Genomic DNA, 8,719 nt, shown 5'->3' on the forward strand with positions numbered 1-8,719 from the left:
TTGTAAAAGATAAATATATTACCTTCAAGGTCCTAAAGTCTATAATCTTGCCAAAACACAGGGTGCCTAGTTGAGGAGAAACCCAAAATAAACTCTCAAGAACGTCGTCCATAGATAAATAAGTCAATAGATTATTAATTTTTACGTGCAAACGAGTACCATAAAGTGGAGGAAGCAAGTTGTCTCTCATGTCTTTTGATATAATTATCACTTGCACAAGCAAAAATAAGAATTATGAGAAATCCAGAACTGCTTTTTTTTTTTGCGGGGGCCGGGGGGGGGGGGGAGGAGACACCAGTACAGGCAGAGGCGGAAGTAGAGTGTTGGGTATGGGTTTAGCTGACCCTAGTAGCTTTTGCTTGGATTCTGTATTTTTATTAAAAAATTCATTAAATAAGTATAAATATCTAATTGGAGGCTAATAATTAAGATGAAATGTAGGTTTGGTGGCCAGTTAAGAACCCATAAACTTCAAATTCTGGCTCTGCCGCTTTTACCAGGGAGTGAAAATAGACAATTTGTTGCACGTACCTTGTCATCATCGCAGCTTAGTGCAATAGCCTTTATCAGTTGCACCCTCAAACTTTACGGGGGTCCTATGACCACCTTGTCTTTGTTCAAAGTACAAGAAATACCACCTTCCGTGACTAGCACCACATTCAACCAGAATAGTATGTGACATGCACCAATCATGTTTTGACTTGTATTTTTTTTTTTTTTTAATTGTTTATATTTTATTTTTATTCATTATTTATTTTCAAATTATCTTTCTTTTTCTCTATCACATTGCCACAACTAGCTATTTTCTCTCTCATTTTCGCCATTGCATATTGCTCGTACTCGATTATGTTTTGCAGTAATTTAATGTATCAATTTTTTTGTAATCCATCCATGTTTCTAAAGAAATCTTTACAAAAGCCACCACCATCAAAGAAAGATGGCAGGTCGTTTTTCAGTTTTGAGCTTCGAAATTCCATCAATGGCAGATTGTTTTTCTTCAAGTTTCAGACATTCAAATCAATGTAAAATAGAAATCTTGCTTCAATTTTCAACTCCCAGAAGGTTTGAATAGCCAACTTATAACTTTGAGGATTTAACACACTTGCGTCAGACTTTCAGAGAACCCGCAATTGAGTTCAAACTTTTGCAGTTCGAAATCCTCAAATCTAACAAAACATTCAGTAAGTAACTCGAATTTTCACACTAGATTTGATTTTCGTACTTTAACAATAGATACCACGGTTTCCTCCGAAATCCGGTTCTTCAAAACCCAGCAACTAAATTTTCGTTCTTCACCTTCAATCCTTGTCATAATTAAGGATATTGAATAATGACTTGTGTATAGGGTGAAATATGATATGAAAAAGAAAAGACACGTGGAACTCAAGACGGGGATGATCGAAGACCGAGTGCAACCATTCCGCTTGGAACCAGAAGGGATAATGTTCAGAAAAGTGTATTAAATGTTCTGCGCCCTGTAGCATTTAATAAGGAATATTCTGCAGTATTAAGAGCGACAACCCGTTACAGAGAATTTGGCATTTATATTCACCGTTACATCTTCATCAATCACCTTCATAATTGACATTAAAGAAGGGCACGATCCTAGTACCTCCTTCCCTAGACACAACTATAAATAGTGAGCCCAGTTATTATTATAACGGGCACAAATTTTCTGGCTAAACTTACACTACATTTTATACAAAGCTTAATACATTTTTACTTTCCTACTTTTTGATCTCATCATTGCTATGCCCGGAACCCTTGTTCTCGGAACTGTCATCTCTGTTATTTCATTTACATCTTAAGGCTAAGTATTTCACATTTCTTCAATTGTTGCATTATTTGAGGATCAAATTAGTTCACTTGTCTAAAAATCACGTATAAATTCAACTTTACCGTTTTACGGATAAATAATTTGGCGCCCACCGTAGGGCCTAGATAGTCGTGCAATGAAATTGATACTTGCCTTTTTTTACTAACGTGATTTGATTATTTTGTCTTAGAAAAAAATCACAAAAATGTAAGATAACAGTGTTAACAACACGTACAACCCTGAAATTCGAGGGGATAAACCTCATTTTGAAGATTCAATCAGTGACACCCGCAATAAGGGAATTGACACCAAGCTGGTGCATGACAGGCAAAACCCTCAACAGGTTCGGGAGACAACTCCCGATGATGGTGATGATGAGCATGTCGTGGATGTGGTGAGGGTCTTGCAAGAGCAACATGCGATCATTCTGGGCCATCTCATGCGGCAGGATAAGGTTATGACGGAGCTGAAGCAGGCACTATCAGGGCTTCAAATAATGCAAACAGACGAGATTTAATTCCTCCCGATGTTCCTGCAAACCAAACAACGCAGAGAGTCGACAAAAAGACTCCCAGGGGTGAAGTTGGATCCGACGGGGTTGGGGGGAGTGGATCCGGTATCAACAACGAGAACGACCCATTCAAGAATGAACTTTTATAGTTTATGAGGGAAGTAAACGCCCGCATGGACCAAATCCCAGGAGCGCCACCAGTATTGAAAGTCCTGGACTTGAAGAAGTATACTCAATTTTCGTACAAGCCGAGTTTGGCACTAGAACTAATCCCAAAGCGGTTCAAAATGCCTGAAGTGCCAAAGTATGACGAGACTTCAGATCCACGGGAGCATATTTCCACCTATACAATGGCGGTAAAATGAAGTGATGTAGCTTATCACGAAATTGAATCTGTGTTGTAAAAGAAATTTGAAGAAACTCTCACAACAGGAACTCTAACGTGGTATTCATTATTACCCGAGCATTCCATATATTCCTTTGAGATGGTCACGAATTCTATCATCAAGGCTCATGCCGAGGCTAGAAAAGTACAAGCCCGTAAGGCTGACATATTTAGGATCGCACAGGGAGAATCTGAATTATTATGAGAGTTCGTTACCCGATTCCAGAAAGAAAGAATATTGCTCCCGGATTTCCCGAATGAATGGTCAGCTGAAGCATTCACCAAAGGATTGAATCCGAGAAGCTCAGACGCTTCTTGGAAGCTGAAGGAGAGCTTGCTTGAGTTTCAAGCAACAACTTGGGCAGATGTGCACAACCGGTATGAGTCAAAGATAAGGATCGAAGATGAACAGTTCAGTTCTACATCATCGGCCAAAGAACCGGAGAAGAGCAGAGAAAAATCATAGGATGAATACGACGCAGAAACACGGACTTCGAGGGCCCATCTTTTACCTTACGAGCAGATCGAAGGTCGTGGCAGAAACCTGCGGACGACAAACAAGTTCACCATTGACAGAGGGACCGATCGTATTCGAAACAATAGATCAGTTCAGGATAAAGAGACGTCGGGGTCTCGGGATCCTTCTTACCCCAAGTTATCGGAATATAACTTCATCGTTAGTATAGTGGAGTTGGTGTCAACCATGAGAAACATTAAAGAGGCACAATTCCCGGGACTTATGAGATTTGATTCCAGCCAGAGGAATCCCAACTTATGGTGTGAATACCATAGGATGAATGGCCACTGACAGGGGACTGCTTAAGTGACCGAGCTAAGAACAATTATGGTCATAACAGAGATAACACGGAAACTTCAAAAGCAAGAGAAGAACCCCCATGCCAAACGTTCAATATGATCTTTAGAGGTAATGAGATTAACGGGGTCTCCTTTTCAGCAGCGAAGAAGACGAAAGTATCGATAACTCATAGTAAAAGGCTCAGGGAAGACGATATCACTTTCATGGAGGAGGACGCAGACAGAATGTTGTTACCACACAACGATACACTGGAAATTTCTTTAAATGTGTTGGATTTTAAAATTAATCTTGTTATAGTGAATCTAGGAAGTTCGGCTAACATCATACCATGAAGAGTATTGGAGCAAGCTAAACTCACCAAAAGCATTATTCCGGCAACAAAGCTCCTCACTAGATTCAACCTTGCGAGCATGATGACCCGGGGAGAGATTTTGTTGCTCACAAACGCTGAAGGAGTTATGAAAATAAGTCTCTTCGAAGTTGTAGATGGTGACATGGGATACAATATCATCCTGAGAAGGCCATGGTTACACGAGATGAAAGTTGTACGCTCAACATATCACCAATTGTTGAAGTTTCCAACGCCCGAAGGAATCAAGAAGATAAGAGGTGATCAACCGGCAACAAGAGAGATGAATTCAATTTCAGTTTCCAGTAGCAAATGGAATGGGCACACGACATAGCAATTACAGGAACCAACACCTGTTCCCGAGCTAGAAGAAGTTAGCCCGGGAGCAGAGTCGTCAAAACATTAGCAGGTGCCGATATATTTCCAAGTTCCAGAAGATACAGACGTAATAAAGTCCACGGCAGAAGAACTGGAGCAAGTTGCATTGTGCGATGAATTCCTAGAAAGGAAATTCCATTTGGGGACGGGACTGCACCCGGAGCTCAGGTCTGGTTTTATTAAATTCCTTAAATTTAATGCTGAGCGTTTTGCATGGTCGCACGAGGATATGACAGGTATCCCAATGGAAGTAGCCATGCACAAGCTGAGTTTGGATCCCAACGTACCTCCGGTAAGACTAAAGAAACGCCCTATTACTGAGGCCAGGAATAAATTCATGAAAGAAGAGGTAACCCACTTGCTTAATATCGGTTAAATCCGAGAGGTAAGATATCTGGACTGGCTAGCCAATGTAGTAGTAGTTATGAAGAAGAACAATAAATTTTGCATATGTGTAGAGTATAAAGACTTTAATAGGGCATGCCCGAAAGACTCGTTCCCACTGCCAAATATCGATCAAATTATTGATTCCACGGCCGGGGATGAGTTAATAAATTTCCTCGATGCTTATTCTGGGTACAACCAAATCAAAATGAACCCAGAAGATCTGGAAAAGACTTTGTTTATAATGAATTTTGGTACATGTTGTTACAATGTGATGCCCTTCGGGTAAAAAAAAATATCGGAGCCACTTATCAACGACTCGTAAATAAGATGTTTGAAAAGCAAATAGGAAAGACTATGGAAGTTTATATAGATGATATGCTCATTAAGTCTTTGAATGCAGGTGACCACCTTAAGCATTTGCAAGAAATATCCGACATCCTGAGGAAGCATAACATGAAACTTAATCACAAGAAGTGCACGTTCAGGGTCAGTTCTGGTATGTTTCTGGGATTTCTGGTTTCACAAAGGGTAATCGAGGTAAACTGCAACAAAATCAAGGCCATAAAGCATATCCCGGATCAATTGTTGAAAGTAAAGGAAGTCCAAAGGCTCAAAGAAAGATTAGCAGCTTTGAGCAGGTTCATTTCTCGGTCGTCGGAAAAATGTCATCGCTTCTTCACATTACTAAAAACGAAAAATAATTTTGAATGGACACCAGAGTGTCAGCAGGCTCTGAGGAACCTGAAGAAGTACTTATCAAGCCCTCAATTACTCTCAAAACCAAAAGAAGTTGAAACATTTCTAGTCCACCTCACAATTTCAGAAGTTGCGATAAGTGCGATTTTAGTCCAGGAGGACGAAGGTATGTAATTTCGCATTTATTACATTAGCAAAATTTTAACGGGAGAAAAAACTCGCTACCCACATTTGAAAAAACTGACCTTAGCTCTCGTAGTCGCCGCTCGGACGTTGAGGCCCTACTTTCAATGCCACCCGATAGTTGTGGTAACTACTTTCCCTTTGCGGAACATCCTCTATAAACCTGAGCTCTCGGGCAGATTGGCCAAATGGGCTGTAAACATTAGTGAGTCCGACATAGAATATAAACCAAGGACTGCAATTAAGTCGCAAGTCTTGGCTGACTTTGTGGCCGATTTCAGTCCGGGATTACTGCCTCTGGCAACCAATGAGGCAGTAATAGTGTCGGAATCGACATCAGGGATTTGGACCTTATTTACGAATGGAGCTTCCAACGTAAAAGGGTCCGGACTCGGAATACTCTTAATCAAGCCTTTGTGGAAAACCTTAAGGCAAGCCATCAGAACGATGTCTTTAATTAACAATGAAGCAGAGTATGAAGCTTTGATCGTAGGGATTAAATTGGACCGGGGACTTAATTCCAAGGTTATTGAAATCAAATGTGACTCACAGCTGGTGGTAAATCAGGTCTACGAGATCTTTGATACCAAAGAAGAACGTATGCAATAATACGTGGTAAAGGTTCAGGCTCTTTTGGCACGATTCCGGGAGTGGTTAATTACTCATATCGCGAGGGAGGATAACGCATAAGCGGATGCATTAGTTAACTTAGGATCATCGAAGGAAATAAAGGGATCAAAGTCTGGGATGGTAGTGAAACTGATGAACTTAGTCCTGGATATGGATAGTTACTTTGAGGTAAATTCGAATGGTCTAGTTTGGGACTGGAGAAATGAAATAATTGACTATATTGAGCATGGGAAGTTGCCCGAAGACCCCAAAGCATCACGAGCATTACGCGCCAAAGCTGCATGTTATAGCTTCAAGAGAGGCCAATTGTATAGAAAATCCTTTCAAGGCTCGCTGGCCCGGTGATTTGGAGTGTTAGAAGCTAATTATGTAATGAGAGAATACCACGAAGGGATATGCGGCAATCACTCGGGCGCTGACTCTTTGGTGCAGAAGTTGGTACGAGCAGGATATTACTGGCCTCGCATGGAACAAGACGCCAAAGACTTCGTACGAAAATATGATATGTTCCAACGCTACCCACCACTAGTACACCAGCCAGTAGAACCCTTACATTCGGTTATGTCCCTATGGACATTCATGAAATGGGGAATAGACATTGTCTGACCGCTGCCACCGGCTCCCGAAAAGGTAAGGTTTCTTTTAATTCTGACTGAGTATTTTTCTAAATGGGTGGAAGCAGGTCCTTATCAGAATATCGGAGAATGGGAAGTGGTCGATTTCCTATGGCAAAATATAATTTGCAGGTTCGAAATACTAAAAGAGATAGCATGAGACAATGGGCCATAATTTATCGGTGCAAAAGTTTCAAAGTTCCAAAAGATTTGAAGATAAAGGGGATCACATCTTCTCCTTATCATCCGAGCGCAAACGGTCAAACGAAGTAAAAAAACAAAGCGATTATTCAAAACCTCAAGAAAAGGTTGGAAGTAGCAAAAGGAAAATGGCTCGAAGAATTGCCTGGAGTTCTATGGGCCTATCGAACAATGGCCAAATCGAGCACAAAAGAAACTCTTTTTTCCTTTGTGTACGATGTTGAAGCCCTAATCCCGGTGGAAGTGGGTGAACCCACTTTGAGATATTTTCGGGCAGATGAAGAATCAAACAACGAAGCAATGTTAATAAACTTGGAACTGCTTGAGGAACATAAGGACTTGGCACTTGTAATAATGGCAGCTCAAAAGTAGAGAATGGAGCGATATTATAATCAAAGAGCCAACCTCCGTTATTTCAAAGTAGGAGATCTGGTTTTGAGGAAAGTAACCAAAATACCTGGGAGCTCAACGCGGGGAAGATAGGTCTAACTGGGAAGGTCCCTACCGGATTTCACCTATCACTGGGAAAGGTTCATACGAGTTGGAGAACCAGAATGGAGACAAGTTGCCTAGCAACTGGAACGTGGAACAACTCAAAAGATATTATTGCTGATGAACATTATTCAAGCAGAAAGTATATGGTTCACTCTTTTTCCCTTCGTTCAGTTTGTCCCAATTAATTTTTTCTGGCAAGGTTTTTAATGAGACAGCGATAGAAAACATACTACGAAGACAGCAACAATAAGACCTTTGATAGCAAGCCAAAAAACAAGCTTTCACTAGGAGACGGTTAGATAATCTTTGGTTAGATAGCAAATTCCCACTGGGAAGTTAAGTTTGCTACCGAGTAGAGGTTACTCGACCGTTCACGAGCACAAACCACTAGAGGATTGTTAGATATTCTTTCGCTTGATAGAATGGATTCTTAAGAGGAAGTAAGGTATATTGCCGAGTTAAGGATTATCTAGCAATTCATTGGTGGAATCTTTGAAGACACAAGACTCTAGTGTTCCAATTTGCATTCTTCGCATTCGGACACTTTGGGGGGGGGGGGGAATGATATGAGGATACAACATCATTGACTGCCACGTCAACCGGGAAACGAAAATTCGAAAATCAAATACATCATCGAGACCGGAGACTGTGCAACAAGTTGTACAAAATAGCCACAAGTAATGACAATTTATTTTTAGCATAATATATACTAGCCACAAGTAATGACAACTTTTTAGCATAATAAATGCTTGTGTACTTTTGAAAATAGAAGGAATTATATGAAATGAAATTCTTTTATTTTTATCTTGTTTCTTGTTTGAACGATGAATTAACTTTGTCATTTGAAAGTTAAACAAGTACTTCAAATGCTAGTGCAGTACTGAATAGGAGACGTCCTCTTCAACCATAAACATAAGAGGACCCTCTCTTATGGAAAACCCTCACGTTAAAGGGTTGGTTTCAGAAGAAGTTTTTCTCGGAATCAAAATGCCTTCGAGGAAAAATGCACCTGAAGACATACACGAAAGGACGCAAAAAGTAAACTTGCACAAATACTTATAGAAACCCTCACGTAAAAGGGATAATGCTCGGAACCAAAGTGCTTCGAGGAAAATGCATCCGAGGCTACACATAGTAAAGCGCGAACAGAAAAACGTGCGCAGAATTCTTAAGAAAATGCAAAGGTTAAAGACTTGCATAGATATTCAAACGAAAGTAAGACTCAAACAATACTTGAGAAAAAATATGTCTTTATTT

This window comes from Nicotiana tomentosiformis, chromosome 6, assembly GCF_000390325.3.
Source record: "Nicotiana tomentosiformis chromosome 6, ASM39032v3, whole genome shotgun sequence".
Taxonomy (NCBI): domain Eukaryota; kingdom Viridiplantae; phylum Streptophyta; class Magnoliopsida; order Solanales; family Solanaceae; genus Nicotiana; species Nicotiana tomentosiformis.